This window comes from Pinus tabuliformis, chromosome 7 (assembly GCF_031772625.1).
Source record: "Pinus tabuliformis cultivar Carrire ecotype Pingquan chromosome 7, CPIR1, whole genome shotgun sequence".
NCBI lineage: Eukaryota > Viridiplantae > Streptophyta > Pinopsida > Pinales > Pinaceae > Pinus > Pinus tabuliformis.
The window spans coordinates 280,645,845-280,671,131 of NC_142293.1; positions in this window are offsets into that span (position 1 = coordinate 280,645,845).

The window sequence follows — 25,287 nt, forward strand, 5'->3', positions numbered from 1 at the left end:
AACATCATCATATCATACAAAATGATCCACTTGCAACTCATGCATATATTCATGAAAACACTACATGATTTTTATAAAAAAATAGCATATGATTACCACATGCCATCACATGATGAATCATCATAATATTATAACATCGACATATCTGTATAAAATCTTTAACAGTACAATGATATAATCAAGGGAAGTACATTATATATATGGATACTCATTTCAACACATATCACGTGTAGAGCTAGAAAATCGTGAATGTTTTTATCATGATCCGTCAACAAAATCAAATTCATTATCCTACATAAACAATGAATACCAGCTCTTATAATTAATGCAATAGCATAATTTAACATCATATAAAATTTATGTTGGTTTATCAATACTATAAGTGTTAAACTTTCATAAAGATACCGATTATTTTTATGATAATTATTTCCTCTTCTTCGAACAAAGAAGATGACAATTGATAGGATAGGTATAGTTACCATATCAATATGCTTAAGCTTTCATATAGTTTCCTTATTTAAGTACACCATTAAAATTTCAAGCCTCATCAACTTGAGCCCTAACATTTAGTCATGTATTCTTTCTGCACAATAAAATTTGGTAAAATTCAACATTAAGCTATTAGTATTCTTACGGTGATTCCTTAAATCATTGATATAAAAATTTAAATGTCATGTTTTTATGTCACTTTACGTCTTTTGGTCACCCATGCCAAAACCAATAGTGAGTAACCACTAGGTTGTCATTGCTTAAGTTTTATGTTATGCTTAATCCACATGCACAATGGGATGGTTAATCATAGTGATTTATCTATCACCCATTAACTCAATATCTCTTGATTTCTTTTATCTTAGATGCACTGTAATTCGAGTTGGACTAGGGATTCTTCCCCTTCTCTTTTGGGTTGGTCATATAGTATCTTTGGTTTAGAATTTGAATCACTTGGAACCACTACCACAATTATCATTCACATAAGGTTTTATACACTTGTTGTGCTTGATCAATAACTTCTTTCATTTCCAATGACACAAAATTATCAATTTTCTCTATATGAAGTCTCATTATATCAACCACCCACACATGAAACACTGAACGCATACTAGTCAAGTACATCCTTTATTAGTAAATTCTTGTTGCTTTCTATTAAGTTTGTGCATAAACCTTCTCAAGGTGTGATTATATAATTTTTAGTAACATCATACAAGAACTCATGGGTTTATTACCTTTGCAATACAATTTCATTATACTTCCTATATGTAAGGACCAATTCTATACTATATATTTTATTTTTATTTTTTAAAATAAATCGCAATAAAATACTACCAGAAGAGAAAAACATTGGGAATTCAAATTTATTTAGCACTGTCTAACACATTCCTGAATTTCATTTCACTGAAAATATCATAAAATTTACATTACTTAACTAAGGCCATAAAGAAATCATACAAAATAATGTTGCAACACATATGTACTGTTCACCAGAAGACGATACTCCACTTGATTTTCCATTACTTGTCTTCCCTTGTTGTCGTTCACCTCCGAGAGTGAATGACAACGTACTTGATCCGAATGCGATGACCCATATGTTAACCTCCCAGCCTACTCCTTGGGTACTCTTCTTCCCCGCGGACCCCCGAGCTGCAATGGGGTTGTACAATGGAGGGATACAATAGCTGGTAGAGGAGAGCACTCCTTGGCTCAAGAGTCCCCTCTCTAAAATCCTCTACCTCACCAAACTCACTATAGTTTCGTAATCACTACTCTAACAATCTCATCCATCCAACAATAGGGTTCCTAAAAGTCCCCTCTCCCATGGCTTGCCCCTTATTTTATAGGAGTCCTCATAGGTGACACTTGACATGTCATGCATAATTAATTTTTTTTTATAATTCAATAGTTTGATTATTCACCCACCCATGTGTCACTCTCTCATCGAGGGTCTCCAAAATTATTTATTTAAATTTTGATTTATAACTAATATTTTCCTCATCTCAACAAGATTCCTATTTCTTCTCCTAGTTGCCTCTTGATCCCCCTTTTTACTCCTTAATTTGTGTTCATTACTAAAGTCAATTAATGAGTCAAGATTTGATCCCCTATCTACTCCCTAATTTAACTCAAGTTATCTCTTAGATGGATATTGTTATGTTGGTTGCTTCCACATGGAGGTTCTCTCCATTTCTCTAAAATTTAATTTATTAATCTTATTTTAATTCACCATCCTATTCTCTTAATTAGGTTTAATTATTTTAGGATTAATCTTTATCCTTACAGTCATGTCCCTCTTTCCCCTTCTACCTAATTAAACTACATAATCTACCTACTATTTTCCAACATGGGAAGGGTAGAGTTTTTAAGGTAACCTATTTTATTTCTTCCTATGATCCTCTTAACCTAAGTTTTATTTTTGATTTAATTACCTCGGTTTCTAACATCATTTACCCTTGATGCAAATTTACCTAGTTTTCATTTCTTGATTATATTTATTAATTAATTTATTTTTAATGAGTCCAAGGGTGCCAAGTTTGGTCATGCCCTTCAAGAACTTCCCTTGAGGTTCCAAGGGTGCCACACCTAATAGTTTATTTGTGATGCCAAGGGTGCCAAGTTGGTCGTGCCCTTCAAGAAATTCCCTTGAAGTTCCAAGGGTGCCACACCAATTGCCCTTCAAGCATTCAGTGACTACGAGGGGAAAGTATAGGTGCAACATCATAGACCACTATTATCTCTTATGTTGCCTGCTATAGTGAGACTAATGGTGTAGGGGATCAAGGAATCCACCTTGATGTGTGCCCCGCAGTAAAGTCCTCATGATCGACCCAACTTTGAGACCTGCCCTCATGACATTGTGATCTTCAAGGTGAAGGTGTTTCAACCTTTCCAGCCCAAGTCACGGCGGGAGTGCTAGTGGATGAGATCAAGGACACTGTCCCACCCCTCCCATGTAGTTCCATCCACTTGTACAACCCCATCACCCGTATGTGAGTCACTCGGCCAAGCAACTAATATGTGCCTGCAACCACTAAAATCTCATCAGAATATAGATAAACATATATAACAGGTTTCAAAATTGACTTTGAATTTCAAAGATAAAATAATATAATTTTTTTCATCAAACTAGTTGTCATCAACTCGTCATATGCGAGTGCCTTTGGTGGTTTCCTGCCATACTCAATAATCATCAGTAACAAGGTTTCTCAGTGTTAGTCATTGTCATAATAGCATCATTAACAACACCTAGTCATTCACATCATTGTTCATAGTAAGCCCGAACTAATGAAAGTAGGTAACATAGGGGACACATCCATCATAGCTATCATCATCAAAACATCAATGGAAACATACATATCCATCAAGCTATCAACATCGTAACATCAATAGAAATATACCTATTTATCAAATTTATCATCATCATGATTTTAATAGAGAGCATACATATCCTTTACTGCCATCATCATCATAAATTCAATAAAGACCAAACTTAACCATTTAATGTTACAATCATCATAATACCAATAGATAACATACATAACCATTCATGCTATGTTCATCATAATATCAATGGAGAACATACATAAACATCACAACCATGAATATATCAATCACTAATAATAATAGCATCATGTGCCTGGATCCTCAAAGAATAATGTGTGGGCTTTAGGGCTAAATAAATGCTAGTGTCATATCATTTTCAGTCAACTAGAGCAGGCACTACACTATAATTCCTTAAAATTACCTTCAATATTATCATGATCATTTAACTTGATTCATTGATTGGCTATATTTCCTTCTTAAAATACATCATCCTTATTTGATGTTTAATTTTATCATTATTGTGTTCTTATATGGAAATAATTCTATGATTCTGCAATCATTTTCCACGGGGTTATTTATTCATGGGATACCTTGAGAGTACCAAATTATTCATTCATCAATATTCCCTAAATCCAAAATCTTTCATAATGTTATAACTTAAGTATTTTTCTCACTCACCTTAATTATCTATATAGCATTATTTTACGTTCATCTCATTTGAAACTATGTAAGTTTCTCATATACCCTTCCCCCATAGTGTAAATTCTCAAATATATGCTATTATTAGTGGATCACTTAGAAAATTTACTCCCCTTCTTAAAATTGTTTTTCTCTTTATAATTATTTTTCCATCATCATATTCTAATAATAAGTTTATTATCCTTATAGGAAATTTCCTATTATCTTCAAAAATCCCTTATGTATAATCTTCCTAATAACTCAATGATAATATTGTGACTGTATTCTCAAGGGTTTTTCCAAAATCCAATAAGCTTGTCCACCAAAAATATATTCCCATAATTTTTGTTGTGTTTTGAACCAATTAGGTACCAAAGGATCACAATTCTATGACATAAAAGGGAAATCTCGCAAAAAAATTGAATTCTTCAATATCTATAAGCATGCCACTGCATTGGTTACTCAAATCATCCAATTTGAAATCCATTCTCATTTTTCAAAGAAAATATTATTGTGATTGTGATTATCCTCAAAATCCTAATTAGGGTATGCTAATAATAGTTGTCATGATAATATTTATGATGGTTTTATGTTTCAAGAATATCCATTTCATTATGATTTAAACTATTCATATTTCAATAATCATCATGATTTCATCTTATAAAATTCCAATCACTCAAGACTGTCCATGTAATAAGGCTTTGACCAAATTTCAAGTAGCTTATTCCATTAATGGTATATTTCTCTAATTCAAAAATATCATTCCTTTCCTTTTAAAAAAAAGTAAGAGATCCTAATCTAACTTAAGAACAAAGAAACATTTCCATTTAATTGTTGATGAATGGATGCATTATATCAACACTTTCAAGGAGATTAAATATCTTCAAACCAATTCCCAATTAACGATATAATTTATACCATGCAAATTATATTTTACCTTAGATGAAAATATAACATGATCATTTATAAAAATTTGTCCTCCTATATTCATCCAAATGGAAAACCTCAATATAATGAAGCCTTCACCACCTTTTATTCATACCCACTCTCAATTCTATGGATGTAAAGATGCTTGAGATTTTTATTTTTTAAATAATACAAACTTACCTCAATGAAGTACTTACCTTGAACATGAGAGGTTTTTCATTAGGATTATGTTTAGTTTGCTAAGAAATAAGAGGTTATTCATCATAATAATATTTAGTTTGCTAAGAAATAAGAGGTTATTCATTAGAATAATCTATAGTTTGCTAAGGAAGATACTTATTGGGTTTCTTATTTGCTACTCTAGGATGCGATAGGGTTTGGACACCTAAATTCACTACTTAGTGGTGACTAAGAAAGGTTGCCAAAGATTCCCTCCTTTACTACCATAACACCATGATATTGTTGTGTGGCCTTCTAACCAACATGCAGTTTAAGGGCTATAGTGATAGAATTTTGTGGAAGCCTTGAGATCCCATAAGCTAAGAGAACATTTAGTTCAAATATATCCTATACAATGTTATAACTCCTCTTAAAAGTTTCATGGGAATTGATTTGATTTATTGCATAGGTTCCTTCTTCATATCCAATGTTTATTCCTTTACATATTTCATCATCTACTATATATATATATATATATATATATATAAAGTAAAAATAAACATAATAAAATTTTATACTATTTATTTCTCTAACTAATTGATTATTTTCTAAAATTATTATAAAAACACAATAAACACCCCTATTATGATTAAAAAGCTGAAACAAACCTAATTGTTAAATCTATTTAAAGGAAAATAAACATAATAGAAAGCAAGTGTTTGATGAGATAAGGTTACATTGTGAGTAGCGATACGATCACATCAGATCAACATGAAATATAGGGGAGCAATGATTAGACTAGATCAACATGCAACAATGGTCAGTTCGGTAGTGAAGCAACATGCAAAGTTCACATCGACAGTGAAGGTGAGAAACATGTAGCAGTGAAGATGATTGAAATGCAACGGTGAAGTTGACCAACATGCAGTAGTGAGTAGGAAAGTAGTGATTGGCATGTAGTGATGGTGATCAACATGCAGTGAAGGTCATCCATTGATTAAAGTAGTGAGCGACATGCAATGAATCATGATTGACATGCGATAATTAACATGAAGTGAAGCACTGTATCTAGAGCGATATAAGTAATAGAGCTTGATCAAGGAGTCGATACATCCCTAAGATCCACCATTGGATATGAAGGAAGGAGTCATCACCTTTATTTGTGGGCTCTAATTGTTTTGAATGTCTCCAATAGGAAGACATGTATTCAACTCAATTATTTATCTTGTATTTTTTTCCCTCTTCAGAGTCACCATTATGGGTTAAAAAATGGACAAGAGACACCCAATTATGTTGAAATGAACCATCTAGGTAAAGTGAAAATTACTTCTTCAATTAAAGCAGGGAAGTGGGTTTGGGTCAATGGGAAGTAGTTTTGGTGTATTTTAAAACACAATTGCATGTTTAAAATGGGAACAAATAAGGAAGAAGTAGTCTCAAAGGAAAATATTTTAGTCCTTTGTAATAAAAAATGCTCAAATAAGTCAACTTTGTAGGATTCTAAGGCCGAACCTCCCCATTGGTCAACACTACTACTATGATTTTTATTATTGAAGAGGTCGAGATGGGTATTAAGAAGTTGGGTACTAGAAAAGTAACAGACTAAGTTGAACTTCATGTAGAGTATCTAAATTGGGACTTGAAAACTCTTGCACCTCACATTATGAAAATATTTAACAACATTATTTAGCATGGGTTTCCTACATATTGGACAACTAGTATAATAATACCTCTTTTCAAGAGAGGTGACATCAATAATCCTTCGAATATATAAGACTATAATGATAAATCCTTTGTTCTCAAAACCATTTGGAAGTATGGTAGAAAATAGAAGTAACAATTTGGTAGAAGGAAGGGGTAAACGTGCTAAAGGGAAAGCGAGATTTATACCCAATAATTCCATGGTTGATAATGGTATAAAATTAAGACACATCATTGAAAAGGTGCGGGAGGAAAGGGAGGAAGTTTCTTTCTACTTTGTTGATTTTAAGAAAGATTTTGACACAATATCCAGGGATAAATTTGGCACAGAATGGATGAACTTGGGGTTCCTTTACATCTCAGAGTAGTTTCCTTAGGTTATATGAAGAGGTTAAGTAAAAATCAAAACTTTAGCTGACATATCTTGAAAGTCTTAGGAGTGATATCAGGGTCAAGCAAGTGTGTCCTTTGTCACCTACACTTTTTAGTCTATATATTGACAAACTTGAAGAGTGGTTAAACAATCAAGATCATGATGGTTCCCTTTTGGGTGATTTTGTGATAAGCCTTCTTTTGTATGCATATGACCTTATTTTGATTGCTGAATCTGGTCTTGGCTTGCTAGAGCACTTACTTTCCCTTTTTTTTTTTTGTAAAACTGTGGGGATGCAGGTTAACATTAGCAAGACAAAAGTAGTGGTTTTATATAACAAAAGAAATAATAAACAACATAAGTTCTACTTTGAAGACAATATTATTGAAGAAGTAGCATATTACAATTACCTTGGATTTGGATTCAATAAAAATCTAAGTTGGGGAAGTTGCAAAAAGAAGATAACCTTAGGAGGTTGGAAAGCATTTTATGCCTTTCAAACTAAGTCAAGAGAGGTAGAGTTATCGGACTAGAAGAATACCTAAACTCTTTTATGGATTTTAGTGATTTTGGTTGTTCTCTATGGGTGTGAATTGTGGGTTAGTAGTACCTCTAACTTACAGTGGAAGCAAATTGAGAAAATCCAAAAACGTTTGATTACAAACAAGTTCAAAATTAAAAGTTCAGTCCCTTATGATATCATGCTAAGTAAAATGGGGGCTATCCCTTTTGAAGCACTTGCTATGGTGAAAATATTAAAATATTTTAAAAGAGTAGAGAAAACGGTAGAGGATACATGGCCTAATATTTTCTTCAATGACATTTTGTGCAAAAGCAAGAAGACTTGGATGTGGAAAAACATCAAATGGTTTAATGAATGGGATATGTACTTGAACATGTGTCCCACAAATAGTAAATAGATAAAATATTTTGTTATTGATAAGATCCACAAGTGAATTTGGCATAAAGGGATAGGGAGAAGGAAAAAGTATTAGATTGAAGAGTTGAATCCTACTTGAAACCATCATCAAAAAATGTACATAGGGGTCAATATATCATGGAGAGCCAAAATTCTCATTTCTTAGGTAAGAACTAACTCTCCCCAACTACATTGCTAAGTATTTGACACCAACAGAGCTCAACCCAAGCTGAATCAAACATGCATTAACAGGATCATGGACACACATATCAATAACACACCAATAGAGGATCCACCTATATCGAGTTGTCAAAGAAGGTCACTAGGGCACATGGTTCATTGGGGACCAAGTACAACAGAATTTTCCTCACCTCATGGAGGCTCTGCACACAATCGGGACCATTGCTTCCTATGGGGGGAGGAATGATCCAAGTGGATATTAGTGGCTGCCCACCTATTCCACCTAGACCTCTAGTTGGTTTCATCTGTTTCTGTGATTATAGAAGAATTTACTATTTTTAGAAGTTTTCTGAGTCCTAAACATCTGGAGCTGTGTTGACCCCCTAAACGACGTTTTTAAGGTCAACAACAAAACCAAAGGCATAGGTAGGGGCCTACGATAAATCCTGTGGTACTCAGAGAGATATTTCCAATAAGGTATTGTACGCGGGAAACGATGATCATATGACCAAGTAATGACCCTGAGAAATTGGCTGCCCAACTAACCCCAACAGGGCCCACAAACTCTTGGCGTTCCATCTCCTTGGGTTATGGTTTTGGTTATTTATGGTTTCCCTTGTTGTTCAATAGTAAAAATTCCCTGGATCCTGATTTTAATATAGTTCAGAGGCATGTAGCCTCCAAATCTCTTCTCAGAGATAAGCTACCATCACCCGAGCTAGTTTATTTCCATTCTACTTGTAAACATATTTCATTTCTTTGAAATTAATGAAATGAAGATTTATTTCTGCAGTGTCTCTATGTTTATGTTTATATCTGTATTCAGTTGCATTCCTTCATAAGTTTGGATCATTTATGCCCATTTATGTACTTGTTATCACAATTCAAACATAGTCCCTTTGTTCTTCTTTTATCTGTTTACTGAGAAGTCAACCCTTTTGGTTTATGAGATAGAGCATGATTTTCTTTAAGTTATTTGTGACCAATTTCCTAGTGGTCATATTTTTACTTTCAATTTTTTTTCTATATTGAAAGTATGCTCTAGTTTTTTAGGTTCAAAGGGACACACCTCATGTTGGATGCTTTCTTTTAAAACTCTCAAATAGTTTTGAAAAATTATCCTCTAAAACATTCTTCACCCTCACGCTCCAACTTTTGGAATTATTGAATGTGCTTTGTAATTGGATATTTTCATCAAAGATTTATGAATTAACTAAAAAATGTATTGTATTTAATATAGCCATAAGGTGATATAAACTCCTTTGTAAAAATAGACCAAGATATGACATAATCCTTTTTCCATTCTCAAAACCATTGATACTATACATATTGATCTTATTCTAAAAACATGGTTGCAATATTTACCAATTTTAAGGCTTCCACTTGGTGTAGATCAAAGTATTGCTCCATCTAGCATATCCATGTTAAAGGATCATTGGCATCAAACTTCCTCTTATTTGTCTTTGAAATGTAGTAGTTCCTTGGTGATGACTTGAATCCATAATTATGTGGATCTTTGATTGAAAAGCCTTGATTATGGTTCTATGATTCAGTATTTGTGCTTACCAATTGTGATAAAGTACTCATATGTGATTGAGCCTCAACACAATTCTTCTCCTTATTTTCATGGTTTCTTATGAGATTTTGTAATAAAATGTTTTTTTATTTATTCCATATTTTCACTTATGGATTTATTTATCTTTCTTATTTTCATTCATATCCTTTTCCATTTCATCCATAATCATTTGTTCCATATTTCCAACTAATCCTTTCACCAATGACAATTTAGTGGTCATAATATCCCTTATTTTCTTAAATTGACTTTCCAATGTGGATAATTGATATTCAAAGCCTTTTGTTCTCAACAAGTCATGAATGGGCCTTGAGGAGGTTTAATTGGTATAGTAACTTTCTTTGGAGGTATGTTGGGAAATACTAATAGTATTCCTATTTATCACAACTTTAATTCACAAAAAAAGGTTGTATCTTCTAATCAAAAGTTATGTCACTTGCAAGTTATGTACTTTTAAAATCTTAGTTTGGAGATTATCTACATGACTGCACTTTATCTTGATATATCTATGATATTTGAGCCCTTTTGAATATAAAATTTGGATTTGTAATACTTTGATATGTTTTCTCAGCAATTACATAAGCCTTATTGAAATTTGATGTGAGAAGTGAAAGTTATAGGAACTTTCCCAATATTTTTATTTTTATTTTTTGCATCTTCCGAAGAGAAAATTTGTATAGAAATACATGTGTCCCATTATTTAAATATAATTATGAAAAATTTTACTTGATGTATTTTTGTATGTCTCTTTAGATCTCTAAAACATTTAAAGTCTAGAAAGTCCTAGAAATAAGTTATATAAAAAAAACCATTGACTCATTTGAAACTAATTTCATGGCCATTTAAAAACCCTCACTTACATGGGGCATATATTCAAATGTATAGCAAACCAAAGTCTAAATTGTTTTACCATAAGTACCTAGATATTTCTCCTTCATCTCCTAGAAATTTCACAATATGAAACATCCTTGAAAATTCCAAGCTAACTTGTTTAAAATTGATTTTAGGAGCATTTAGGAATCCTAACTTCTTGAGAGCATATATCCGAAAGTGTATTGAACCAATTTTTGAAATCTCTATCACATGTACCTAGCTATCTCATCTCTGTCTCAAAATTTCATGGTTTCAAACATCCTTGAAAATAAGTTATAGAAAAAAATCCAAACTGACTTATTTGAAGCTGTTTTCAAGAGAATTCAAGGGCCCTAACTTGCTTAGAGCATATCTCCGAAAGTATAGAGAACTGTGATTTGGAATTTTAACTAGATGTTCCTCAATATTTCTCAATATGCTCAAAATTTCAGCATCTAAAGCATCTTAGAGAAAATTTGTAACAAAATTGCCAAGATGATTCGTTTGAAATAGCAAAACTCTAGGATCATATGTTTTGATACCAAAGGTTAGGAACATTGCACCTTGAAAATGATAATAAACCAATTATTACAGTCCTCTTTGAGGGGGAAACCTCCTCTTATAATGAATACAATTTAGAATACAATATTTGATGATCCTGTTGATGTTTTTGGACCCACAAACATGTTAGGGGATCTCCCCAGTCAGAAGTCCCAACTAGACCTTAGACCATTTGGAGTAGGAGTCCCAACAGTGGGTAGTAAAGGTAGCACCTTGACTGCGGTAGTACGTAGAGGTAAGTATGATAACTTTATCAGAATCAAGTGTGTGACCTTACAACGAGTCAAGTGAGATGCATGGGGGTTGTAACATATAAGGGGGAAGGAAGTGTGTACCTTAGATGCATGTAAGAGTACGTAGCCTGAAAGGAACACATGAGATGAATGACATCACAAGTTGGAAGTGAAATAGTCCACAAACCAAAGTGACAGATTAACAAAACAATACATCTTCAACAAGAATTGTAAAATCACATACAAAATAGTTCATAGACAAATGCATAAGTTAAATAACATACATTGCTAAAGTAAATAGAATAATCGAACTACAATAACAACATATGCATGAAAATGTGTTGGCTCAGGTATATTATTAAGTGAAAGTTCCATCCATACATACACCATTGATAGTCACTAGCCCCAATAGTGGAACATTATAGTCAACATCGCCAGCTCCTCCAAAGGTGTGTATTCACTTTTCACTGTGGAGAAGCCGAGGCTCATCACAATACTCTCAAAGCCCTCTCTAAGCAATGCATAGCCAAAAGCTTGGCTCCCAAAATCCTGTATTATGAGTTATGAGGTTCTATATATAATAAAGGATTGGGTGACCCTTGACATTCCCCTTTAACTCTATGATTACCGTCATGACTCTTTACATTATATAATGATTGTTCACATTTCACGAATGACACTTGGAATATCACTTACAATATATTTACAAATAATCATACAATTTCCACATATACCCATGTGGGAGAAAATAGGCTTGAGTCAACCTAACAAGATAAAAACCATCATTCAGAAGCTTGGACAAAGACCAAATCAACAACATAATCTTGATGGTCTTTGGTGATGAATTGGTACCAAGATTGGTACTACGTTATGGTGTCCCCATACTGTTTGGTGACGTCTTTATGGAAATAGACTCTTGCCTCCATGGCTTCCGAGTATCTGTTTTTGGAACCTTTGTCCAACTCATCTTGGAGAATGCACAACATTGTTCTGAGTGTAACCTGACCACCAGTGTAATTTGCATGTTATCTATGCTCAACTGAAAATCAACGTTGGTGGCCTCTTGCATCAATTTCCACATGTACCTGTCGATATCAAACATGACTTGGTTCTTCTTCATAGCTTGAGTGATGGATCTGATTGAAGGGATCTTGTGTGTCCTCACTATGAAATCCAAACTCTTGAACAACCATGCATAGGAAGCCTCAATGCTGGTGATGAGTTGGGGTGGTTGCTCATAGTTCTGGATCAACAATCGAATCCATGCTTAGTCTAGCTCTGCCTACGAATTCATCATCTTTTGAAAGTAAAATTGGGCTCCCTTGTACTTCATTGTCCATTATTGTACATGTGAAACAACAACGTCTATGTTTTGGAGAGTTTGGAGCATCTTCGCGCACCACTACAGAAACCCATACAGATGGACAATTTCCTTGTGCATGGTGAAAAATCTGTTGTACAATTTCCGCATGGTGGTATCAAGAGCTGCTACTTCAAAAAGTATCACTTTCATCATTTCTGCCACAACAAACCCTGTAGATTATTCTATCCTATTCCTGGCTTCCTCCGAGTCCTTTGCAATTCGTTTATTCTCTGCTAACAAGAACTTGATCGTTCAACTCATGGCCTCTGCATAAGATTAAGAGGCATCATCTAAGGCAACTGGATAACTCTTAACATTTGACACAATCACCCTTTCCTGTATGTGTGCAGGTGACTAGTGACCGTTTGGGAGTTGTCATCTACGCCCCTGTACAATCCTAAGTTGTGACTCGTCAAATGACAGATTTTACACATCCATCGCCAGATCATCATCAAGGAGGAGAACCTCTCCTTGCTCACTCGGGACCGGTTCTGATTCTGGAGGTAGTGGAGACTGCAATGCAACCTATAATGCTCTCAACATGAGGTCAATGTCTTTGTCTTGTGGCTCTTTTTCCAACTCCATGTCTTTCACTTCAACCATATGCCCAATATGATGAGAAAGTTCTCAAACCTACACCTGCTCACCCTCTTTTTCATTTGTTGACTGCCCTAACTTCTCAACCTGTATAGGTGCAATTTGCTCTGTTATTGCACCTTTCCTTTCCTCCTTTTCCTATTTCTCCTTCCCTTCCTTTTCTCTCCTTCTTAGCTCCTGCTCTTCTTTCAACTTCTGCTATGTGTCCTGCAACTTCCTCTCTGCATACTCCAACCTTTCCTTCTATTTCCTCTTGCGCTCTGTTCTCCTTTGCGTTGTCACATATTTGAATCTAACTCCAAATCTACTTTCTCAATAAGAGGATATTCTCTGAACTTGTAGCTTTTCTCATCCTCTGTGCTCTTAGAAATCTTCCTCTTTCCTTTGTATTGCACCAATTTGCTGCTCACTACTGCTGTTGTTGTCACTTCCGGTGGTGCTACTCCTTGCTAAGCTACTTTCCACTCTATAGCCATGCTGACCGGTTCATTGAACCTAGAGGAGTTGTAGCAATACATCCAAGGACATTCCTCTATCCATTGACATGCTCCGTGGATCCATGGATAATACACTCGTGCACATTCGTTCTTGCATATGCGGTAGCGATCATATGAATTGTAACTATTGGTGCCAAACTCAAACTTCCTCAAGTCCTTGGCCTTGGCATCCACATCCTTCAAGCTCCAGATCTCGTACAACCCATTCTACAAAGGAAGCGAAGGCCATGGTGCCTTCTTCCTTCTGTGAAATCCTACAGAAAACCTTGTGGAGATGTGATATGAAACCTCTTCCATGAACAAATTATCTGTGGAAAACATTGGTAGCACATGCAAAGGCTTCTCTCCACCGAACATCCTAATGAAGGTTCCACTGGGTGAGGCATACCAATCTGCAATGTTAAGTAATACCTGCATCACTTCTTGGAACATGAAGGGCGGATCCTACTCAAAGAACATCTTGTAAACCGGGGTGATGAAGTGGTAAGATAGCTTCGCTATGACTCTTTGGTAGTTGCACTCAGAGAGAAACCTAAAATATATGTTCACAACATCCTCTGATGGTGTCCATGTCCAACCCATGCTAGGAAACTGCTATTGGGCACATATTTCATCAAGAAGCTACGTGGACATATATAATTTCACTTGCTCACTCTTGGGTGGACTTTGAGGATTAGAAACATGCACTTTTAGCTGAAGATCCAACATATACAACCAGTTGAATGACCTTCATTCACTCTCCAATTGGTCCTATTAGCCCTGAGGTGCACTGCTACTATTTTAACAGAAATTTCCCCTGTTTTAGCTCTGATGGTCCACATCTCCTCTTTCTCCGTTTTGGCCATAAGCTAGACTTCAAAAATTATACACCCACGCTCATAAATATTAGCGGGTCCACTCTTGATTCATCTCCTTTCCGCTGTGATTTCCATTCTATGATCCCTGCTATTGATCTTCCCACTGATCTAAGGGTCCACACTTCATCTGACTAACAATTTACGCTCACCTGCTCTGACTAATCACCACCATTAGATAATTTTCGCCAGATCTAACTGCTATTACACATATCACTTGGGCAACAAGAGAGAGGGATACTGACCCAATAAAGTGGTTTCTTCTCTCTCCTCCACTGCTACGTGGCGACCGATGAATGGAATCGGGCAGGCTCCAACCTTTACCACTTACCACTTAATGACTGTTCGATATAAACCATATTCTGCTCCTGCCACGACTTGAAGCCTTTGGCAATTGATCTCCTCTATCCATTCCTTCTGATCCAACGACCCTCGTACCCCACTTCCCACCAGTCACCTGGGAAAGGAAATTTGTTGGCTTTTTCAGTGTTTTTGATAGTCGAACAGTTGAACTGAAATAACAGAATGCATGGCCAAAAGGGAAGAAAACAACAACATGATGCAGCCGAACCAACAGAAATGATCATGGAACGCGTTGGCACGAGTGAACCACTTGACAACACAACGAAATTACTAGAATTTAATTACCGTGTTTGTTAGAAATAGAGCTCTCTGAGCTCATGTTTATCTAGTTATCGCATCAAGTGGTTAGAAGACAGAGCGGATAGATTAAGAAATCTCAAGCCTCAGAGACTTCGAGAGTATTGTAAAAAGCCTATAAATGGCTGAATGTTGGAAGTAATATGGGTTCAACTTTTGGAGACTGTGGATACTTTGTTCCTCCCAGCGTCTCATCTTCATTCTAGTAATACAAGCTTCTTTTAATGTTACATGTTCAATTGCCATCTTCTCCTTTGTTCTAAGCTTGCATCTGAATAGGTTATTCATGTTTTCTTCTATGTCTAATGCCAAATAACTATCATCTTATCTCTGCGTTGATAAATTAGATTTGCAAGCTTCATTTACTTTCTGTAGCTAGCCATTCATACATGTTTATGTATGTATCTGTTGGTACAGTTAGGATTCTCCATCTATTCATTGAATCTATAAACTATTGAGCATTAGTGGTAGAAAGCCTTGTCAAGCTAAGGGTGTTCAAGCATGTCTTGAGTGAAAACAGAGTTGAAATAGTCATCTGACTTGATCCAAACCCCAATCCATTCCAATAGTTCAGAGAGCAATATTGAAGATTTATATGTTACCAGGCATCTTCGAGCTACAACGTAGGAGAGTTTCCTGGAGTGCTAACATAATTGGTGACATTTCCGGGGAGAGGAGATTGAAGCTCAAATTCCCTAAGGGACGACACATATCCAACTTTGATGAAAGACAAAGCCTGGACACTATTTGGGTTGTAATTATCTATCTGGCCACTCTACTGGAGGACGAACCTCTTGGCGACTCCACTCCATACTTCTGTCTCAGTTTGTGAGGTATACTCGGAGAAATCCTCAAAAGACACAAGCTAACCCAGTACCTAACCCTGAAAAAATCATCAAAGAAAGAAAGGCATTGCAGAAAGGAGCATCAGGTTCAGGTAGTTCTAAGAAATATTCTATGCCTCTCCAAGAAAATCCTGTAATAGAACAAATACATGTTGAGATTATAGGATCTAATACTAGCAGTGAAGAAAAATGTTAGAGATTCATAGAGCTACTTATTCTTTAGGTTCTCCTTTCATTGTAAGCCCAAAGGAAGTCTCTCCTCCTATCCATCATACTCCTTTAGTCCTATCAGTCACTCCTCAACCCTCTGTCATTCAGATGTCTAGTACCCTTATAGTCACCACAGCTATGGCAATACCTACCAAAATGGAAAGAATCATAGCTGCTAGGTATGGACCTCTAGTACTACCCACTCCTTTGAATGCCATGCATACTGGAGAATATTAGAAATATATGCCTAAGTTCACTGGGACTGAAGGTGTTACAGCTGAGGAACATCTTGAATCATTCTATAGCTATGTTGATAACCTAGACATAAGTGAAGATGATGTATGGATGAGAGTCTTTGTCCAAAGTCTAGATGGAGAGGCTAGAAAATGGTTCAGAGAACTGACCCCAAGGTCTATAGCAGATATTGAGGCTTTAGATGATGCATTCCTAAAGCATTGGGGGGATAAGAAGGATCTACTCTACTACCACACCGAGTTTGGGAACTTAAAGAGGGAAAACAGTGAGTTGTTGTTTGATTTTAATAAGAGGTTTAACGGCATGTACAACAGGATAACCACTGAAGTAAAACCCAACACCACCTCTGCTAAACTCACCTATGCCAGTGCCTTTGATTCGGACTTATGTCTACTGTTGAGGGAGAGACGATGTGCTACCTTGGCTGATATGCAGGATGCAGCCTTGGAAGTAGAATCAAACATCATGGCTGCAGAGAAGCTCAAGGGGAATGTTGATAGAAGGAGATAGAGGGGCGAATCTTCATCATCTTCAGATCCCAATATAGATAAAATGACCAAGATGATAGAGTCATTAACCTCTGAAATATCCAAATTAAAGGTTGAGCAACACCCTGGGAAAGGAAGAGTTCCTAATACCTTTGCTCCTAGAAATCCAAATCCATATAGAAGAGCTAATGAGCAGTTGCAGATTCTGCAAAGAAGAAAAGATGCCAATGAAGACCAAAGGGTGAAGACCCCTTTCCAGAATGTAGTCATGGAAGAAGATAAGTTTGAAGAAGATGATGAGATCCATTGTCTAGAAGATAAAGGAAATGCCTCCTTTTTGACCTCAGCTGCATATGAAAATTCATTATTCAATGACCAGATCAGCCAAGAGTGGGATGGTGGAGCTGTTTTGAAAACTAATGATCAACACAGATATGATCTGATATCGAAGATGAATAATGCCAAGGAAACTCTTGTTCAGAGAGCTGCTGACCCTGCAATACAGCAAGCTAAAAAGCAAGAATGACCAACAGTTGATCCCATCATCCTTAAAGCTCTAGCTCACGAGGTAAGAGGCCTTGACAAGTCTCCTTCTCCTTTTAGTTTTGAATCAGAAATTTAGAAGCTAAGCATACCTATACTTTTGATTGAACTAGTGAAGAATGAGTCCTTCAAGAGATCTATCCTCAAGGCCCTTGAGCTTAAAGCCATCCAAGCCTCCATTGACTATGTAAATCTACAAGATGACAAACCAACTGTTGTTCTCAACCTAATGATTGAAAATTGTGATGGCAACTCCCCATCATTCTATGTCTCTTTTACTATTCATGACAAAATCCTTCAAAACTGCCTTCTGGACACAGGAGCCAGCCATAATCTAATGCCCAAGGCTGTCATGGATGAGTTGGGTCTTGACATTACCAAGCCTTATCATAACCTGTTTTCTTTTGACTCTAGAAAAGTGAAATGTTTGGGATTAATCAAAGACCTAGCCATCACCTTGTCTCAGCTGCCCATGAAGAGCATGATGAGGGATATTGTGGTAGCAGATGTACCCCCCAAGTTTGGCATGTTGATTTCCAAAGGTTGGATCAACAGATTAGGTGGAACATTACAAAATGATCTATCCTATGCTATTGTCCGAGTTTTTGGTGGTGAGAGTAGGAGATTATACAGAGAAGCTTAGTTGGCTTATATCATTAGTGATGAAAGGAATCCCACTAATCATCCCATCTATGCTATCGAAACTGATTTTAGAGCATGTGTTCTTTAGATTGAAGAATCCTAGTTGGCCTCCATGCAGCTTAGGAATTTGGTTTTCCAGATCACAGAGGTAGAAGGCCCACAAATTTGGGACATGTTCTTTGATGGAACTTGCTCTAAGGAAGTTGTAGGGGCAGGTGTAGTCCTTGTGTCCCCGACACAAGAATGCATTCATTTATCTTTCAAGTTAACTTTTCAGGTCATAAATAACACAACAGAGTACGAAGCCTTGATATTGGGCTTAAATGCTGCTAAAGAAATGAGCATCAAAGGTCTGAAGGTGTTTGGAGATGCAGACCTTATCATTCAACAGGTGAAAAAAATTTCCAAGCAAAACATCGAAGGTTGAAATCATACAGAGATGAGGTATGGAAGCTCACGGGTTCTTTTAATAGTTTCAACATTTCTTACATCCCTAGAATGAAGAACCAACTTACTGATTCCCTTGTTGTGTCTGCTAGCACATTTATTCCTCCTTTGCCTCCTAAATTGACTTATGAAGTTCAGGTGAAATATAGACCATCTCTGTCTGACAATGTAAAATACTGGAAATTTTTTGAAGATGATGATGAAATTAATAGGTTTTTGCAAGTCATTGATGAATTTTATGAAATGCACATTGACCAAGAAAACGAAACCATTGAAGAATGCGTCCAGTCCAAGCTAAAGGATGAGATTGGTCAAGATAGCATTGTTCAGCTGCCTAGTAACCATATGCCCAAAGGATTGGTGCCCTTATAGAAGTTGTTTGATCATAATGATGTACCTTATAAGCCTACCAAAAAGGAAAATGAGTCTGCAGTTCATAGACATAATGTAGGGAGTCCAGCCCATCCAAAGTACATAAATTTGTTCACTCACTTGTCTTCTACCCAAAGTTCCGAGTATTGCACCCTGATGAAACAATTTGCTGATATTTTTTCTTGGGAGTACAATGATCTTAAGACCTATAACACCAACATCATCTAGCATAAGATTCCATTGGAGAAAACACCATCCCTTTTGAGTAGAAATTAAGACCTATCAGCCCTCTCTTATTGCCTTTGATTGAAAAGGAAATCAAGAAGCTGTTGGATGCCAAGATCATAGTTCCCCTAAGGTATTCAAAGTGGATAGCTAACCTTGTGCTAGTAAGAAAGAAGAATGGAGAAATCAGGCTTTGTGTTGACTTCAGGAATCTGAACAAATGATCTAAAAAATACAACTACCCCCTACCTAAGATGGAACACTTGCTGCAAAAAGTTTAAGGGGCTAGAGTCATGTCTTTCTTAGATGGATTTTCAAGTTACAATTAGATTGTTGTTGTTACACAAAACTATCATCACCATGATTATTTGCAGTCAGTATGGGTCTATCATCACTTGTACTATCCTCCTAAGCAAGTCTCAAAGCTCAGCTCTTCAAGTCAAGCTTTGAAAATGAGAGAAAGACATTAAAAATCAATGTAGCTCTAGTTCCGCACTTTCTCTCACTGTCACCTGCGGTCCCGCACCTTTTGTGTACAAAAGCTGTGGACCTGCCCGCTCTGTCCCTAGCGGTTTAGGTGCGGACCCCTGTGAAAGTAAAAAGGCGCAAGTTTTATCTTAAAAAACTCACTTTGGGTTAATTCTAGAGGTTTCTAGAAGGAATTTTGATGTGGATTGTTCTCTCTGAGGTGGTTCATGCATCCCAAAAGAGAAGGAGCTAATCCCTTGATGAGAGGAGCTATCCCTTTGAAGGAGGGCTTTATCCCTTTGAAGGAGGACCTAGTAACCTCCCTCCATTGCACTATAAATACAAGCATTGGGCTGGTTGCTAAGGAGGTTAGACGCTGAACATTTTTGAGGGTAAATGCTGGTGAAATCATGACTTCCTAGTTGAGCTTAAGAGGAGAGATCACATACATTTTTGGCTTCATTGGGGAGTGAGTGAAACTTGTCAAAGTAGAGGAGACTTCTTGCTGGACCCTGGGAGGAGCTTGTACAGCGTCAAGGCACAGGTTGTAAAGTTCTTCTTCTTTTGAATTAATACAATCAAACTCATTTTTCTCAACAAGTATCTCATGTTATTTGTTTCATTGACTCCTTGACTTTCATGTTAAATATGTTTTATGCAATTGGCTTTTCAGGTGCTATTTAATTTGTTTGCCTTGTTTGTGTTTGCAGATTCGCTACAAAGGAGCTCATTTGGATCGAAGGAGTGAGGGCATCCACAAGCTTGCGTTGGACCTAAGGTAGGCCCTAAAAACACTTGTTTGTCATTGCTTATCAAAGCATATTTAGAGAAAGATAGTGTCTGGTTGGTTTGCTTGTCATTAGGTCTTATTTAGATTCTAGGAAGGTCTATCTTGTCCGCAATATCGACTTATTCCGTGTGACAAAATGGCGACTCTGCTGGGGACTTGATTATTTTCCTTGTTTTTACTTTGACCTGAGAAACTGTGTTTTTGTTTATGTTTTTGGCTTGTTGTGTGTAAAATTGGGTAGAGTTTGTAGATCCAGGGTTATTTTTCGTTTTTCATAGCTTTGGGAGAGGACCGCACCCTAGCCGTTTGACACAGTGTGTACCTATCTGCAGCTTGGCTTTTAGCACAGAGCGGGACCGCACCTGTGTCAACTTTGGGCCTGTGGACCCTATCAAAATTTTGAAAAACCTAAGATTTCCTCTATTAGTCAGCTTAGTTTTTGTTTAGAAATTGTTATCCACTGCCCAGACCTGCATATAACTTGTCAGAGGCTTTCCTTAGATTGATTTCATTAGTGTTAGGGTTTTAGGTGAAATTCCTAGGAGTTTTGCTTGTTGGGCTTGTTTTTCATTTTGGTTGTGTAGTGGCTCTGAGCTTAGAAGCTGTAGGGACTTCAGATCACCTTAGTGTCTACCAGCCTTCTTAAGAGTCTGACCATTTATGAAATCTCCCCTTGTTGAGGAATCCGCTTTGAGTTTTCTCTTTACAAAACTTCGAAAAGCTTGTGTTTGAAAGTTTGGATTTTCATTTTCAAAAAGAAAACAAAATTGGTTGTTCTTGATTGATTTGTGATTCTGCATAAATTGGTCCTTAGCTTACATCTAGCTAAGTAAAACATCCTTAAAAAAGATATCTAGTAGGCTTTGACTTCAAATAGGTTTTTATAATTTATAGATCTCAAAGTTAGTCATTTCCATAGTTTTGAGTGTTTTATAAAAAATATAAAAAATCTCTTTTGGAAAAAGTTTGTTTTTTGTAGTGGTTGAGTGCTTTGAAACAAAAAGGGAAATTTTTGTGAAATAACTAGTTGTCTCGTTTTGAGTGCATTGGAAAAGGACAAAAGCTCTTCTTTTAATTTGTTTGATTGAGAAAGATTTGTGTTTACAAAGTATTTGCATTCTCAAACTCTTTCTTAGTTTAGAAGTTCATCGAAGAGAAAAAGATTGTTTAAATCATATTAGATGCATTTTTAGTGATTTTGAGTCGAGTCTTCATACCACGAGTTTCATCTCCGCACCTTTGGACTTAAACAAAAACCAATAAAAAATAATGCTTAAAGTAAAATTCATCTAGTAACATTTTTATTTCTAGGGCTCTGATACACCAACTTAGCTTAGGCTAGTGTCTTGGAGTAGGAGAGTAATTAACTCTCCAAGACAGTAAAAACAAACAAGTAGTTGTATCTTGTGGTAGGGAAGAAATCCAATTGTTGCATTTATGCTCTGGGAAAGCTCCTCTTAAAGGAGAAGCATGAGATCGTGTCCGAACTAGTGTGGGAATCAATCCTTCCTCATTGGGAACGACGCCAGATATTCACGCATTAAAAACGGTAAACCTCGGATTAACCATTGTCGAGGAGCCTGGGGTCACTTGTTGGTAAACCTTGGATTATGTCAAGGAGCCTTCAAGTGGATTGAGCTTGCTACTCTGCCCTTGCATGCATATCGGATCGTAGACTGTTCCCCCTGGTATATTTGTTTAGTTGGTAACCTTAGTGGCCATATTCTTTAGGACTCTTCCTGAGGTGACAGTGGTGGGAAGATCCCACTGTACCTGGAGCAGACGTCGGCTAGACTCACTTGGATTTTCTGGGGGGTTCTCTTCACTCGAGACGGTTAAGTGGAGGAACTTGTGCCAGTCTATTCATTAAGCAGGTTGTTGGGGTAACTGTTCCAACCGCCATTTCTGTATTGAACTCTGCGACGTTGGATTTCATCACCAACTAGTGTTTTCAGTACGGAAAGTTACTGTTTGTGTGTGTTTGATCTCCTAGATTCTTTAGGCGTGTGATTCAAATTTGTTTGGTTCTTTAGAGACTTTAGGTGCTTTTCATTGAGATTTTACTTTGTTTGCGTGTGAAGTAGTTAAAATTTTTCAACTGTGGCTGAATTACCAAGGCAGTCCCGTAGACTTCGGGGCCAGTCTCCTGAGTTTGTAAATGTGGCTGAGTTACTGAGGAAGTCCCGTAGACTTTGGGACCAACCTCCTGAGGAAGTACCGAGCCAGCTTGAAGGCTTGAAAGTCCTCATAACTCCTAGAGACAATAGAGTTGGGTCACCTGAGGAAGGAGAATCTTCTTTGATTGTACATCCTGATTTTCAACCGTTAGTGGCAGATTATAATCCACAGTCAGTGTCTGTTTCCGAAGTTACTGGTAGCTTTTCATCTACTAGTGATATAGGTGAGGAACCTGAAATATCCGAGCCTGAAAGTGAATTTTCTGCTACTCCAACATCAGGGTTAGTTTCTCCAACTTCTAGTGGTCCTGGTTCACCTAGGGTAGAAAGAGTAATCACCCAAGATCTTCCTTCTGGACTTATTGCTATTGAAGAACTTGCCCCGGAAGAAGAAGTAGGCATCCCTATCCCTGAAAATCAATCTGTTATTGAGCTAAGGGAGCGTGAATCAATTTTTTACAGTCCACCTAGGAGCAGTTCTTGGTATCTTTCTTTGACTAATTTTTTAGAAAACTTAGGGTTAAGTTTTTCACCACCTCGTGCTCCTTATCACCCAACACCTAGAGGTTTTTATACTCCCGTAAATATGTCAGGACAGTCATCCATGTTTACTCAGTCGCCTGAATCCTTTTTGTATGACGCTCTTTCTGTTCCCTCCAGGTATCAGTCCCTTTCTGGTACTTTTTCGGGAGCATCTCCTCAACCCATTGAGCAAGGGTTATTAACTGGAAGCAATGGTACTAAGCCGATGAGCGTAGAAGAAATTCTTATGATGTCAGGTTCTATTCCCAATCCTCAACCTCAAGGTGGCCAGTTACCGCCTGGGGGGCAACCTCAATTCTCGCCTGGGGGAAACCTCAGGGTACACAATTTGTATCTGGGGGGCAACCTCAAGGACAGTACATACCTACGGGACAATACGTTCCTCAAGGTCAACCCTAGACTCAATATGTACCCCAAGGTCAACCCCAGTATCAATTTATACCTCAAGGTCAACCCCAGTATCAGTATGTGCCTCAAGGGTATCAGCCCCAAGGTAAATACTCGAACCAAGGTTTCCAACCACCCTCCGGTCAAACGTATGTTCAAGGAATGGGAACTGTACCTTTCAATTATCAATCCTACCCTCAACCCGGTTATGGTCCTCAGTATTCTCAACCAGTTATGGATCAGTACCCCGGAATGAATATAGTGTGGGATCCATCGCAAACTCAATAGGTGTCGCAGCCAAATGTATAGTTGTCATCTCAAACTGGACTACCCTTAGTTTCTGGTTCACCCCAGCAACCAGTCCAGTCTAACATTCAAACTTCTGTACTTTCGGTAGTTTCTCAACCTAGGCCTAGTACACCTCGTACTCCACCTCAAACGACTGCTACAACTTCTGCAACATCTGTTCAATCTACCCCACCTACTTCTGGAGTATCGACAACTCTGGTTTCTACTGTTCCTGTATCTACTCCTCAGACATCTTTACCACCGTCTGGATCTACGATTCAAACTTCGGTTCAGATTCCTGTAGGACAACCTGGTTCAAGTACGGTTGTCACAAGTCAACCACAATTTACTTATCAACGGTACCAGGGACAGTACCAATTCGGTCCTGCTGTGCAGCAGCCAGTCTATCAGTATCAACCATACCCTGGGTACACTTATCAACAACCTCAACAACCCCAGTACGGTCCGGTTAATCCTGGTTTTTCGGGAGGATACAATATCTCGAACGCAATTCCTATTCCTAGTTATCCTGGATATCCTCCTCCTGGGGCTGGTCTTATGACCCAGAGTTTTAGGGATCCTAATCGGCAGTTACCGTTTATCGCAACTTTGGACTTACCTGACTTGTCGCGCCTAACGAACGATCCCATTAATTATCTTCCGTTTTGGCCGCCAATGCTGAATAAGTTGCCCAGTGAAATTCCCAAGTTCGAAGGTAAATCAGGAGAGGACCCGTCGAATCATGTGATGACTTACCACCTCTGGTGTGCATCTAACTCCATTACAGATGATTCAATCCATCTTAAACTTTTCCAACGCACTCTAATTGGTCTCACGACCAAGTGGTACATTGAGTTACCGCGAGGCACTTTTTATAATTTTAGTCAGTTAGCTACCTCGTTTTTAACTCATTTTCAGTTGCCTGTCCGATATGATAATGGCACGAAATTGTTAACTTTTCTAAAACAATCGACATCCACTTACATTTCAGATCATATTCATGAGTGGAGACGTCGACGGCGTTTAGTGAAGGTATTTATTCCGGATCAGATCTTGGCCGAGTGGTTTGTGAAATCCTTGTTGCCAAAGATCACTGAAGATGTTGCTAAAGCCAGAGTTGTTACTGAGGAGCAAGTAATTGCTCAAACATAGTACCTTGACTTGG